The sequence below is a fragment of the Falco rusticolus genome, chromosome 2, assembly GCF_015220075.1.
Source record: "Falco rusticolus isolate bFalRus1 chromosome 2, bFalRus1.pri, whole genome shotgun sequence".
Classification (NCBI taxonomy): domain Eukaryota; kingdom Metazoa; phylum Chordata; class Aves; order Falconiformes; family Falconidae; genus Falco; species Falco rusticolus.
The window spans coordinates 76,388,246-76,403,419 of NC_051188.1; the positions used below are offsets into that span (position 1 = coordinate 76,388,246).

Here is a 15,174-nt window from a genome sequence, read left to right on the forward strand (position 1 = left end):
CACTTGCTCTGTTAAACAAAGCAACACACCTAAAGGTGGAAAGTATAATCCTGACCCTTCTTAGGGTACTCACTCTTGGGCTGAGTTTAGGGAAAGTAAACCCACCACAGGTCTTCCACCATTGTGTGGGACTGAAAAGGCCTCTGAAAAACAGGACACCTGCAAGCAATACTCTCCTGAGTAGGATGATCTATAACAGCAGGACCAGCTTTGTATTGGAAAATACCTGTGTAGATGAAAATCTTAACAAGACCTTCAAATAAATCCTCCAGAAGTACCTGGTTCTGGCATTAACAGAGATCACAAACCAATGCAGGTGAGAAGACAACATCCCCAGTCCTCTTCTCAGGAAACATTTCTAGTACTCTTTCCTTGTATCTGCTGACAGCAAAGCAGCTTTTTCTTACACCGTGAAGTAAACACTTTATGCCAGGAATAGGATAGAGGAAAGCAAATACATCTGGGCATTGTGCAACATTATGCAACATCTGTTGATAGTAACTAATTTTGGAAGAAAAAAAAAAGACTGCTCCTGATTTCCCAACTGTATTTTTTAAAGATACTATGATCCAATTTCCTTCTCTTCAATGCTTCAGTGTTTCATCTCTAGCCCTTCTTCCTCTTCTTATCCCACTTCTTTTTCCATAGCTGCTCCCATTACCACCAGCTACTTTACTCCCATCATTCCAGTCCTTGCACCCATTTCCCTGGCTCCTTTCACAACCCCCTAACCAGCATCTAAGTCTTTTCCCCTTTTCCCTCAGGCTCTTGTAACTTCATCTTGTCTCATCTCACCCTCACTCCCAGATTCTCTGCTGTTTTCTAGGTCCTGCTGTCTCCTTTCAGCCACGATGGGGCAATCTGCACCCTCAGGGCCACCAGAAATAATGCACAACTCAGGTCAGTACCTCTGTGTTTGCCTCCACTACTACATTTTCACATGTTAGCTTGCCTCTGTGTCGTTGTTGTGACTGCCAGATTTTTTTAACACAGCCATTGCTTACCGAAATTGTCAAGGAGTCATTCATAATTAATTACACATGCAAATTACTATTTGCGGTAACAAATTTCAAAGTAACAAGAAAAAGGCTTTTTCTAGACATTTTTTGTCTTTTCCCTATCTGTAGAAAAATGTTGAATTTTAAGAGAAAACTGCCAAAAATTATTTCTGGACAACACACATTCCAGTATAGCTAAGATGATCTTCCTCTCAACATGTTTTATAATCTTTTGCATACACCCAAACACCTGGGCTGGTCAGCAAAGCTGCATTTCAAACTCTTCAGTTATATTAGCACTCGGAAATCATGAGGCAGCCTGGAAAGATCACAAAGGGGCTTGGTTTGGTTTGGCTTTTTAAGAATAAAAGTCAGTGCTTTTCTTGGCTCTTCACCTCTTCTGCAAATGTACGAGGCTAGAATGCTACTGCCTTCGTAATGACAGCAGGACTGGCTGCCATGAGAGTTGCTGTGCACTGATGAGCATGGGTGGAGTTGATAAAAGACTTGGTGGGAACAAAGTGTGAAAGATACATCTCAGAGGAAAGTCACGGGGCAAAGATGGTCTTATCACAGGTAGAGAGAAAGTATAAGCAGAGCTGCGCTCACAAATAAATGTGATGGAAATGATAACACATGTTCTTGGGGCTTTGAAATACCTGCACTTTTAGCAAGGTCTGTGGCCTTTCAGAAGTTCCAGCACAGCTTAGATTTTCTGGCTTACAGTTCAGGACTGAACTCCAATGTGAAGTAATAAAAAAAAAATATATAAAAAAATTAAGACTACTACAGAGGCTCTATTTAGAGCCTCCTGGCAGCAGGCAAGTAGGGGGGAAGCTGTTTCTCTTGACCAACGATTTCCTTAGTCGTTCATGAAAAACATTCTCCTTGTCGAAGATGGCTAGCAGTCACACAAAGAGTGGCACTCAGGAGGCTAGGTTTACCAGGGCATTGCTGGCACTGCTGTGTGCCCAGACAGGAGGAGTATCTGCTGACTTCAAACCAGGGCACTTGACGTCTGACAACATTGACAATGCTGACGATGATGAGCCGAGGGATGGAAAAGGTTATGCATTTAATATTTTCCTGTAGGGAAATGTCATCACCACCCACCCACTAGGCAAATAAATATTATAACAGAAGAAGCACAAGTAAACTGGATTACCAGCCCTTGCTGTTTGCGCTAAGGGTTATGACTAGAGCACAAATAGGAAGTTATTTTCCCAACCCACAGACATTTTCTAGGAGGCAAAAGGAGCCCAGACTTTTATGACAGGCCAGTGGGAAGAGGATGCTCTATCAAAATAGCCAGAAGCCAGTCACTTGCAGCACAGCCTTGGGATGTGGGGAATGGAAGTTTGGTTGATTGCTCCTCATTCCCCTGAAGAGCTATACCTGCAGAAAGACTGTCTTCTCCAGCCCTGGGAAAGAGCAAGGTAATTCATACAAAATGCATCAACAAGGCTTGAAAGAAGATGCATATCATTCACTTCAGTTGAGATTCTGAACTATTAGGCAGCTCTCATGTGCCCAGCTTTAGGTCTGACCAGAGAGTCTAGTCTGGACCTCAGTAATCTGTCATTATAAATGCTTTCTTGAAGTTGGTCCATTGTCTCTAAAAAAATTTCTGATTTTAAGACTTGGACATGTTTCCTTGAAAACTTTCCTACCAACTTGTATTCTCATTCTAGAAACAGACAAGAGTAAATTTCCTTGCACATGGTTTCACTGGGATTACAATAAGCTTTGAGGCCCAGTCCTGCAAACAAAGGGAGTTTTTCCATTGTTTGCTGCGTAGTCTGATTTGGGCTGAGTGACCAAAATAGCAGCACTGAGCATGCCGTTATATGTTAAAATATAGAAACAGCTATATTTAGCTTTTTCAGGATAACCTACTGACCAATTTCAGCACGTGGAAAAATCTCCACAATCAGCACTCACATAATAAATCCACTCTTTTTAATATATTAGTAGGAATTCTATAAATGCATAGCAGATGTTACAACCCCGCAGAAGACTGAAGCAGCTATAAGAGAGTTGGCAGTGGCAACCCATTCATGTTGTGTAGAGCATGCAAAATTTGCTACTATTCAGAAATTCTGTGAGTAGATCCTCACTGGAGAAAAAGAGAATGGTAGAAACTGTGCAGCATTCAGGAATAAAACACCAGGATAATCTGCAGGGGTATCTGAAAATGTATCTGAAAATATCCTATTTTCTTGGATTTCGTGTCCATAAACAGAAAATGTGGCCAGCTGCCCCAAAACTAGTTCTAGATTCTCTCCTGTGATCTCCAGCACTGCATTTTCACAAAGAAGATTTTGGCTAAAGCTCTCTCAATCTTATTCAAGACTACTATAGAATTATTCAGGCCAAAGAAGCAGATGAAAACATTTTTTTTCAGATAAGAGGCATATGGAAATAATTATAAAGAAAATACAAAGAGAGATCATGTCAAATGCAAAGTTTGCCATCTCTTCTTGATCATCTGATTAAATTTAATAGTCAACAGATACTGTGAGATGTTACAGGAAAGAAGATTTCATTTGGATCACATTTTTCAGACACTTTCCTGATACTTGCCACCTGTTTCATCAATGTATTGCTAGGAAAAAAAAGAGACTGCCATACTGACTCATAAACAAGAGGAGTAGTAAAACAGTGGTAACTTGCTGTTTCACCCCAGTCCAGGACAAGCGAGAAGACCTTCTTATACTGCAGTATTGCTGAATTGTGTGTGCCATGTAAACAGCACAGGACATCTTTAAAGTAACCAGAATAATGTAAAGTTCCCACTGAGAATGAAAGCTCTTAGCATGAAGATGGCAGTGACAGTAGCTCTGCTGACCCTACTGTGAGTACAAAACCAGGGAAGACTGAGACATTTCTCAGAGCATATGATGGGTGGACTAAGAAAGGCATGGTGTGATTTGATATGTGGTATGTGATTGATGTGATGTGGTGTGATGAGAGTTTCCTTTTCACTGGCCTGAAGTTTGTGCTGGACCTTCTGCAGGACCAACATAAAGACAGGATCCTCCACAGTCTTGGCACAGAACAGAAGAAGCATCCCTTATCAGGAAGCTAGAGCTGGCTCGCTAGCATGTCTAAGCATGTTTTGTTGCAGATAGTTTGTTGAGCCCTACTCTAATTAAAGGGGGAGTAGCAGCCTGACATTTACTTATTGCTTTCCATGCTGGGAAATGCTGGAGACATCTTTCAGGAATACCTCCTTAATTTGCACCAGGACCTCTGAATTTGACAAGCAGATGGTCTCCAGCTCAGACTGCCTTTATACTTGCCCTTGTCTCCATTGCCTTCTTTACCAGTCCCATACACAACCATTTTTTCCTGTACTTACTTCTCCAAGGTTTCTGTCCCTTCTCACTCATTTATTTCAGTCTGCATAACTGAATACCTGTGATTTATGGTGCATCTCATGTCAATTCCCTGTTTTCTCTACTCCAGTTGAGCTATACCTACCTTTCTTTTTCCTTCTTTCCTCACTTCACCTTCCCCACTTGTAGCCGGGGGCTATGCTCACGGCAAAGTGCCCGGCCATGGATGGGGAGACTTGGGGCGGCTGCCGTTTCTCTGTCCTTTGCTCCTTCATGGGGAGTGAGGGCAGGCTGGAACTAACTGAATCACAATAGATTCATTTAAATGGATTGATAGGTAAAGGGACACAAAAATTATATTATTCATGTGTTCTAATGCTACAAACCATTCCTAGCATGACAAATGGAGAATCAGTCGTGTAGATGAAGTACCCCATTGTAGGCTACACTGGTGGGAAGCCTTCATCAGCGTTCATTTCAAGTCACCATCTCACCTTGCTCAGGGCCTCACACGAGATATTGGTTTACCAGCCGCACCTCCCATCAAGGACAACCCATACCATGCCATTGCATTAGTTATTCAGTCCCTCATAAGGCAGAAGGGCAGATAAATGGAGCAGACTGTTAAACCAACACTGCTTTATATTGCCATTTAGAAGGACTCCTAAGGCTCCCATGGCTTTGCTAGATCTATTGATCCTTTCCCAATTAGCCGTACACTACATTTCATTCCTGACTTAGTTTCATAAGAGTGATTGTTCTTTCAGAAACATATAAAGCAAGGTTCCAAAAACAAGCTTATTTTATTAAGCTCAATTATTAAATTTTCTCTGACATTTGCTGCTCATATTTGCTGGTAAGCATTTATACCTTAATATTTTTTTGAGTTCATGTGGAGTTTAACAATACGAATTTCTTATCAGTGAAAAGTACTGTGTTCATTGGCGGAAGCCAAGTAGATGAAGAATTAACAGTTATCAAATTCCAGAGAGAAAACAATTTCTGTTAGAGTCTGTTGCCAACTGTCATACTTCCATCTGCAGACATGAATTTCCCTTTGCTGGCCATCAGCTGCAGCCGGTCTCCTAAGATTCATTTCCTCAGCACACAGCATATTCATGAAAGCCCTAGATCCCAGGTCCCAGTTCTCTTCCTACGGTAGTCAAAAAGTGTATTTTCATTTATTTCTGTGGAAGTGGGATTGGAAGCCCCACCAGAAAGGCATGTTTCAGCACTCTTCTCACCACTTACACTTAGACATGCACAGCATCAAGAACCCTTTGGGGCAACACCAGCTTTTATATTTGTTGGTAATTTGACTTTTTAGACAGCAGAATATTTAACCATTCAGTAGCCACCACTATGTTCCAAATATTCGAATCTTTGTTGAAGTGTTCTTTTCCTGTCTTCTTTATAATTTCTTCTTTCAACAAGCCAAAATTTTCCGAGAAAAAAAAAACAAAACACAACAAACCAAACAACAACCAGACAGCTGATTTCCATTAGACTTTTCATTAAAAAAAAATTGTTTCATCAGAAAAAGTTTTCCATTAAATATAGTTGAATGGAAAAAATTCTTTACCAGCCCAAATATTTTCCCATTTTAAATAACTAGTGTTTGACTTATTCTTCTGGGGATACTCAATACAGATTTAACTCTTTCATTGCCATTTCAGAATATTGCAGATCTTTTCAAGATAACCAAAACTATAGTCCTGACCACTGTAAACCCACACCAAGTTGTTGATTACTTTTCAGTCTTTTTTAATACTTAAGATGGAGGAAAGACCATCTTAGATGAACTAGAGGTCACATTGAGAGCTGACTACTCTTTGATTTAACCTTTTGCAAAGCTTCAGCAACACTCAAGGTGCCTGGTGGAAACCAGTTTATCTCTTCACTATAGTAGGACACACAGATCTGACAAAACTGTTGATGCAAGTGCTCATCCCATCCCTGTCACTTCTCTTTTCTGCCAAATGCTTTCCTTCTCTTCTTTCCCTCCTTCACATTCCTAATTCACTGGGTACTATGTATATTTCATCTTCTTTTCCAAATTAACCTTTCTTTCTGAAGTAAGAAAATAAGATCTTATTCTAATCTGCTAAACATTAACATTGACAAATTTTATGAAGCAGCACTAACTATAGATAGATAGATGGATGGATGGATAGATAAACTATTTTTCTCTGTCATCTAAATGAGAAACAACTGTGGATTTTTGATGCCACTACATGATAATTGCAAGGAAATGCTGACTTTTTAGCAATAACTGCTGTGCATTTGTGGACTGTGCTATAAGCTTTGGTAGTGATCTGTCAGACTCCATAATAACATGCGAAGTCTTTATAGAAATGGAATAGTGACTAGCTGTCACACAACCCAAGTGTTGCACATACCAAAGAGTAATGGTGCTAAAGAACAAGAATAAAGCTCTACACAGACAAAACTGATGATTTTTCCCTCTGAGCTGTGCAGAAAATTTCAAGGTTATGTAAAGCCAAGTTTCTCAACATTTAGAAAAATAGTGCATTCTCTTATCTTATTTGCTTTAGCAAAGAAATTAGTACATTTACTATGTAAGAGGGTAGACTGAAACAAAAAAAATTATACAGAGAGCCATAAAAGAAAAAAAAGGAATTGAGATGAGAAAAAACATGCTGAAAACTGTCTCTAGCTTATATCACCCTATTTAATTTCAGGTTTTCCCTTCTACCTCAATACACCGGTCTTTGCTTCCTGCCCAGATGAGAAACACAGCCACACTAAAGAAAAAAATAAAATTACATCCTGCCTGATCCTGCAAGCTATTCTACATGTAAAGCATTATTTGTACAGCTAACCTTTGTTTCATGTTCATCCCATAAATACTTACATTAAGGAAGAAAAAGGTGGAAATACTCAGAGCAATAGCAATGTCCTCCTTCCTTTGACACACAAGTGATACAGGTACCCAGACACATCTTATCAGGATTATTCAATTTAATAATGAAACTCCTCAAGGGATGCAGTAACACAGGAGTAGTTGGACCTTTGAGTTTAAAGAATACATTCAAATAAATAGATTCACTTATGTGCATAAGTGTTAGATGGACTAAACTGAATGGTTTAAGTTATTTAATCCAGGCTGATTTGGACATACTGTAACAACTTTTAGTACACATACAGTGCAATGCTTGCTAAAAAAAATGTTTAATATGAGCTGAGAACTCATATAAGCAGGATGGAAGAACACCTATGCTATGTATTATTCATCACATGCTATCCACTGGCAAAAAAATCTTTCACAAAGCCAGTGGTTCACAGAACTAAATCAGCAATGTTACTCATCTTTCAGATGGCAACTGTAGTGTTCTCTATTTCACCATGCCAACAAATGAGCTTCTAGTGTTCAAAACAAGGCATCTTTGAGCCAGTCAAAGACGTTCTTTTCCCAAAGAAATGTTTTTTTCGTGACTAAAACTATACTGGCAGAATAACTTGACTTTTCCAGATAAACTGAAATAAATATATTGCGATGCAATTCTACAGTCTTCTTACCACAGTGGTTAATTTCACAACTTCATTAAATCACAAAGGGACAGCTTTCCTAGGTAAAATCAGTTAGACACAACTCTGTAAAACAAAGTCTAAGAAGGCCACAGAAAATAACCGGCTGGTTTTGACTGCGCATGAATGGTTGCAAGACATTCTGAAACATTGTTCACTGTTTTTAATGAAAATATTGAGGTATACTTAAAGCAATTAATAGACAATTGGTTTTTGGTTTTGTTTTTTTTCTCAGACTTCTCATTTAAGTACTGGATTGTCTGCAGCTGAGCACAGCATGTCACAAAATGTTTTTATCACCTGGCTTAGTCCATCTGCAATACAGACAGACCCCAGTCTATATGAAATATAGAAGCTTACTTTTAGAAGATCTAGTCCATCACAAAAAGATATTTCATAAAATTATAATCAGTGAGGTTCTGAGGGGTTTTTCAACATTGTAAGAGTAATAATTCCTGTGAACAGGATATTCAAAGAAAAATAGGCACAGCAAGAGCAGCGAGAGCAAGGATCTGTGGGATAGAGATGTCAGCAGAAGACCTTCACACTGAATCTACCCAAAACCATCCCGCTCAGTAACCTGTGTCCAACAGTGGCCAGCAGCAGGAGGTTATGAAACAAGCAGAAACAAAACAGGGCAGACATACAGTGCCCTTGGTGTACACTCCACACACAGTGGACTCAGTCACATACATACAGTTTAGGAACTCCTTGAACTAAACGTAAATTCTGTGTATCATGGCTTAAAAAACCACAGACTTCCGAAGCTGAAAATATGCACAAAAGGTGTTAAGTCTGGATCCCTAAAAACAGCAAGATACAGGTTACCAAAGTGTTCAGAAAGTAACCTGACTGAAAAATATTGAGTTTCAAGGACAGCAATAAAACCAGATGACTGGGTGTTGAAGATTGCTGTAACAAAAGGCATAATGAAAAGTGAAGGGGAAGTTAAAAATTGTTATGGGGGGTGTGATTAGAAAAAAAGGAAATTGCTTTGTGGAAATAAGTTTGAAAAGAGCATGGATTTACAACATAGAAGATTGAAAAGAACTGAGGATCAATCAAGCAATAAGAAAGTATAACACTGCCTTTCAAACTGAGGAGAGTTTGCCAGTGCCTCTGATTTTAAATATCTGTAGGTCATGTATGTATCTTCCAATTAATACCAGTGAGAGCCACCAGTATATATCTTCCATCACTCCTATGATTTATCCATATCTTTTCTTCTGCCATTGTGTCACCAAGATTTATCTTACCCACTACCTTGGCAATGGAATTTATCCAAGAGGAATAGCTACAATTACTGTGGGATCTAACATATTTTTACTTCCGTTCTGTTGGCACAAGGATGAGAAGTCAGGCTAGCAAATGTTATTCTCAGTGGGGTGCACATATGTTTATAGCATAATATAAAGCCAAAACACTGTCTTCTAGGCCTCAAGGGCAGGGTACAATAGGCACATTTTGTTGTAAAATACTAGAGGTTTATAAACATGAAGAAAGGAATGAAGCAAGAGACAGAGCCATGTGACATATATTGCCATTGAAAACTGGAAAAGTGAAAGCCAGTATGACACTTCCAGGAAGAAAGAAAATGCACATAGGTAAAGTCTTTTATCACAATATTACACGCAATGAAGGGTAAGCTCTATATAAGAAACAGATGAATACTTGATTGTAGACATCCCAAAATGCTGTTCTAAAAATTAGGTTATACTCGTAGATGCCAAGAAAATACAATCTCTTGGCATCTAAAAGCAGGTTTCTCCTTTAGCCTAGAATCTACTTGATAGTTACCTAAATATACCAGCAGGCAATTCTGACATGTCTTTGCTTAAATGTGGTTATATAAAGTAATACAAAAATAAGTTTTGGCTTTGCTGCAAATGTGCATAATGGAAAGACAAACATTATTAAAAAGACCATCATTTTTAGTGATTAAAATAATCCACAACAGAAAAAAAATCTTCTGTAACTTTCCAACTTCCCATTTATCATAGTTTTGCAAAAAGAAGGCACGGTAATTTCATTTTTCTTGACTTCTATTAAAAAGATCAATACATATGATTCCAAAGAGTCTCGGCTCATGAAAAGATGGAGCTAGTCTGTAATCACATCTGAAAGTATTGGTTGTCATTAGCAGTAAGATTGATCTGTAAAGACAGTCAGCCCAGAGTGAAAGTACTTAAAAATTTCCATTGGGCCATTGCTGAACAACACTGCCCAGCAACCTTTCACCTTGCAGATAATTAAATACAGATAACGAATTACCGTATTAGAAGGAAGAATTGCATTGGGGATATTCAATAGATGCCCACTTTAGTAAAGCAGTTCCAAATCTCTGAATAATGATTTTGTTTTGTGCATAAAACCTAATGAGCTCCGACAGTATAAAGACATTTTTCAACATGCATTTAAATCTGAGTTGTCAAGTAAGACATTAATAAGTCACCTGAGGTACAAGAATTGCTAATGGCCTTGCAGCATGAAGATTGCAAGCCCTCATACCATCTTGCCTGTCAGAAGAGGATCAAGTGGATTTTGCAGAGACTTCTGATAGGATTCGGAGAAGAATTCTGGTCCTACCAAAACTCATGGTCTTGGACGGGGACGAAGAACCTACCCTGCACATGACCTACCAATCTGCAGCTCCCGCTGCAATGCCACAGGAAGGCTCTGCATGTCTTGTTCTTCCCAATTTATGAGTGATCTTGGAGAATGGAAAGAGAAGAGTCTCAGGAATATTGGGGAGAATTGGGGGGGGGGGGGGGCGGGGCTGTATTCATTTTCTAATAGATCTGCTGAGACATCTTTATATCTGTATTGTCTCCAAGAAGCTGCTCAAAAACAACAGGTACCTACTTCTGGTCTTTGATTCCCTCCATGCTTGTGGCAGTGTGACTTTGAATTATTGAATGGTTTGGTTAGGAAGAACCTCTTGAAAGTCATCTGGCCCAACACACCTACCTATAACATGGCCAGCTTTGAACTAGATAAGGTTGCTAAGGGTCTTGTTTCATCTGTGCTTTGAATACTGCCAAGCAGGGGGATTTCACAGCCTTCCTGGGTACCCCTGCCAGCATCCTTATGGTGAAAACTGCTTTCCAGGTCTCTGGTCAAGACCTCCCTTGCTGCAGTTTGTCTCCCCACAGGCCCATGTCCTGGCATAGCTTCAGCTCATCCCCATCTCCAGAGAGATGTCTGATGCCTGGGGTTGATGCTGTCCCCAGCACCCACCAGCTGTCCTTCTCTTGCCTGGGACGGTGGGATGAGCCCTGGCTGCCAGAACCTGCCCTGCTGACTGGAGATGGAAGAGGTACCCTACTCCAAGCTCACCTCCCTCCAAATGGTTTTCCTTAATTTACACAAGCATGCAGCAAAGGCCAAGCCATCTTCAACCTCTTCTTCAGGGCCTGCCCTTAGCGATGTCCCTCTGCAGCTCATTACAAGAAAGGGGACAAATTCATGTCTCTAGCCAAACCTCCACAGACTCCAGTGTGGTTGGGCTTTACCAGTTGTTATTGGCTTCCATGCAGATCACATGTAGTTTGCACAGGATCTCTTCACAGCATAGAAGGAGACCATGTTTGAAACTGAAAACAAGAACAAGTATGGTAAGTTCTTAGACCTGAGATGTTGTCATCATTGACTTCCGTCAAAAGCCTTGAAACAAGACCATTAGTTTAGGACCAACAACCTTAGAGTATTAGCAGCTTTCTCCGGGCAAGGTAAAGATCTTACTGTTGAGGGAGAAGTGAGAAGACAAAAGAGAAACCTGAAAAAAGATGAAATGTCAGTGGGAAATGAAAACAGCTGGAGAAAAAAAAAAAAAAAAAGGGCAGTTCTAGAAACAGAAAGAAGGTGACAATAGTCTCAGCCACTGCCATAATTTGGGATGCTAATTCATCAACACAGAGCAGGGGTTCATGACTTTCTCTGTAAGATCTAGGGCAGAAAGTCATCAGGAAGAATCTTCATTTAGCAACGAAGAAAAACCCAGACACTGGTCTCCTGAAATTCGTTTGTGAACCCATGAGCCCAGGTGAAAGAAATGCACAGCCAAGAACTTCACATTTCCCTTGCCGTTCAAATAATACCAGAAGCATGTTTAAAAAAGCTTTACATGACTGCTTCATATAAGCAATAAGCACAGCAAATTAAGTGCGATTTGGAGTATCCACACAGTTGGTAAGCCTGGGAAGTATATTTTCAAGATTTTTGCTGAAAACACTGTAACACAAGAAAAGCAATTTTTTTCCATTTCTAAATGAAATAATGCAGGAAAGCATGTTTTTATGCAAGTGCCATAAGGTAAGGAATGCTCGGTTTCCTGGTATTTCCTGTAGAAATGTCAGCAAGAAGGTGTTTTCTTATGTAATTCCACTGAAGGAGAATGAATCTGAAAAGGCATTATTATTCTTTCAAAAAACAGAATTGTATTTCCCTTCAAAAATGTGATTACCATTAGATATTGTGGTATTATTTTGCTCCTACCAAAAATTCATCTCAAATCTATGACAGGTGAGCATGGTTTCAGGCAGCACTTTCTAACCTTCCATTATCCCAAAATATCATCACACCAACACACACACACAAAATAAAAAAAATACAGTTTTGATTCTAAAGCTAGCTGAAACTAATATGTAACAGCAAAAAAAAATAAAAAAAAAAATACTTACCTCTTATGCCATTTGCCATTTGCAAAAGCCAGGCAGGAAAAACTAAGGAAATTAACAGATGAGGACATTGCTTGTTTTGTATTGGCTGGTAGGTAAATGTAAAAAGCTCAGACAGTTCAAACAGTGCCATCTGCGGCTGATTTTCCACCACCTACCTACCCCTATGAGCCACCCGAGAAGCTTGGCAAGAGCTTGTTTCAGCGGATGGTGTAACAGCAATGCTCTTCAGCCGTATCCTGCTCCCAACATAATGCGCGGGCTATAGCTGTAGCTTATTAAATCCCAACATGCCCTCTGCACTCTGGCAGTAACAGCTGGCACGGTGATCTCGTCCTCCAGGCTTTCAGAGTTCAGCTGCAGTGTGGCCAGAATTCAGGCTTGTTCCCATTTTGAGGTTTACTGAGCGAGATCCTGCCTCTTTTGATTTCAGTGAGTTCAGTAACTCATTTACTATTAAGCCTGCTTCAAGGAATAAGCTATTGTACCACATAAAAAAACACCTTGGCTCTTACAGGTGGAGCGTTTCTCTATTGCTTTATCCTTAGTTCGGTATCACCATACTTTTGTTTAAAAATCTTATCTAGCAACTGTATTTATCAACCAACAGAGGAACCTGATCAGAAAAAAAAAAAAAAAAAGAGTCTAAAACTGGAATAGATGTGGCAAAACAGGAAAAACTTTAGGACAGGTCTGAATTTTACTGACATCAGGCTCGCATGTGGCCCTATCAGTCTGCGTCACTGACATGTTCATAGCTGACTGTCATATTTCTGAACAGGTTTATTCTATGTTTTTGGTTTGGTGTTTCTTGTTGAAATATTTTGTAGCTAGAGTCAGAGTGATGGTCCTTGTGTTGTGATGAAATGTTCACTTCTCCATAGTTGATAAGATTGATAATTGTGTTTATCATGTGGGCAGTGTGAGATTAATGATCTTCTAAATTATTCATTTCCTTGCTCTTGAGTGCTTGAGTTTTGTAAATTATGCGATGGGCTAAGAATGTTATGCTGCTTAACAGTCTTAACTGGCTTTTCAGACAAAGAAAGGATTTTTGGCATCTCTCTAGAGCTTAAATTGTGTCTTAAAAACCTTTATGCAAATAATACAATAACTATCTTACCAAATTATTCATTTTCAATCACACATAGCACTACAGAAAGTACTAATAGCTCCTTCGGAGACCATCTTATTTAATACTGACTTGTCTGGAGCTCTTCCTTTACCTTACACGAAAAGTGGCCACAAGACCAGGGAGGGAAATAAGGGATCTCGCACCAGACCTCATTGCATGTTTCACCTCAGCAGCTATTTGTTCTCCAACATAAGTACAAAGCACAAGGGCATCCTGGGTTGGTCCTTTCACTTCAAAATACGTTTTTGCCCCTGAGGTCAAGGAACACTTTTAATAGTTGACAGATTTAGAAAAAGTCTTTCTAGTCTTCCTTAATTACAAAGATCCAAAAGAAGCCAACAAGCAGTAGTGGACGTCATTCATAACTCTGCCCATTTAGAAGTTTCCAGTTTTAATCCAAATGGATCCAATAGCATTAACAGCTACCATTTTTGGTGGTGCATGTATAAAATACCCTCAAAAGCAGGAGGCAGACTGTACACAGTACTAGCACTAGCATTGTCCATGTTTAATAAGCTGTGAGAGGCAGAAGTGCTCCAAGATGTTCACAGTGAGGTATGCAGGCAGGGGGGTGGGGGAGAAGATGATCTTTTACAATGCATTTGAGTAGCACACCAATTTCTTTCCTCAAGAACATCAACATTCATGAACAGTTTTAAAATGAAGTATCATGCAGGGTAACCTGACAGAACTTGCATTTTGTTTATTTGTCTGAGAGGGCAAAACTTGCATGGTGCCACGAGGGGCTTGGAACAAGGGCTGTTCGGGGTAATCCCTTCGCCTCTTTTAATTTGGATGTAGATGTGCGTTCCACAGTCAAAGTCCAGGCAACAGCTGAAGAGAAAATTGCACTGAAAACATTTTTCTTTTCCTAAAGCAAGCTCAGGGAGGAACATTTATTTAATAAAATGGAAAATCAATATAATTTTAATTTTAAGAAGTCAGAGCCAATGCCAAGCTGTCCTTTAAGGAAGCTTGATAAGAATTCATGACCCTTTTTTTTTCATTTGGTAAGAAAAATAAAATTAATCCCAGCATTGATTTAATGATTCTTCAAGTTTGTTTAGAGCCTGGAAGTTTTGTTCATCACTGTTACTTCAGTATCTTCATTTTACTTCTGCAAAACTTGCTTGATCATCATGTAGTTACTACTTCAAATTATTTGAGATTTTGAATTAATTTATGCAGAAAGAAGGCAGCACAATTACTGCAGAGTTATGCATACTGCAGGCTGTTTCATTTTTAACAACTTAGGCATTCCAGCAAAAAGTTCAAATCCATTTGATTGACATTGTCAGAAGCAATAGCATCAGTAGTTCACAACAGAAAAAAAGAAAAGTAATATTTAAGGTGAAATTACCTTGGAATATATTAAATTCTGTTCTTGAAAGATGCTGCACTCAGACTGGAAAAATGCAGAAAGCAGTACAGAGAAGTTTTATTTCACTAAGACTTGCTAATTCATTCAGCAGTTCCTC

At 39.4% G+C, this 15,174-nt stretch overlaps 1 long non-coding RNA gene across 2 annotated transcripts; it reads right to left on the bottom strand.

Moving 5' to 3' along the window:
• Positions 1-5,172: 5,172 nt before the first annotated feature.
• Positions 5,173-12,896, bottom strand: LOC119143855. 2 transcript variants are annotated; one of them, XR_005102851.1, is made up of 4 exons: positions 12,565-12,896; positions 11,222-11,478; positions 5,588-10,595; positions 5,173-5,489 (listed from the first exon to the last, which is right to left on the bottom strand). It is a non-coding gene; the product is annotated as an uncharacterized LOC119143855 (long non-coding RNA). The 2 variants fall into 2 exon arrangements; XR_005102850.1 differs by having other exon boundaries at positions 5,173-10,595.
• Positions 12,897-15,174: the final 2,278 nt, after the last annotated feature.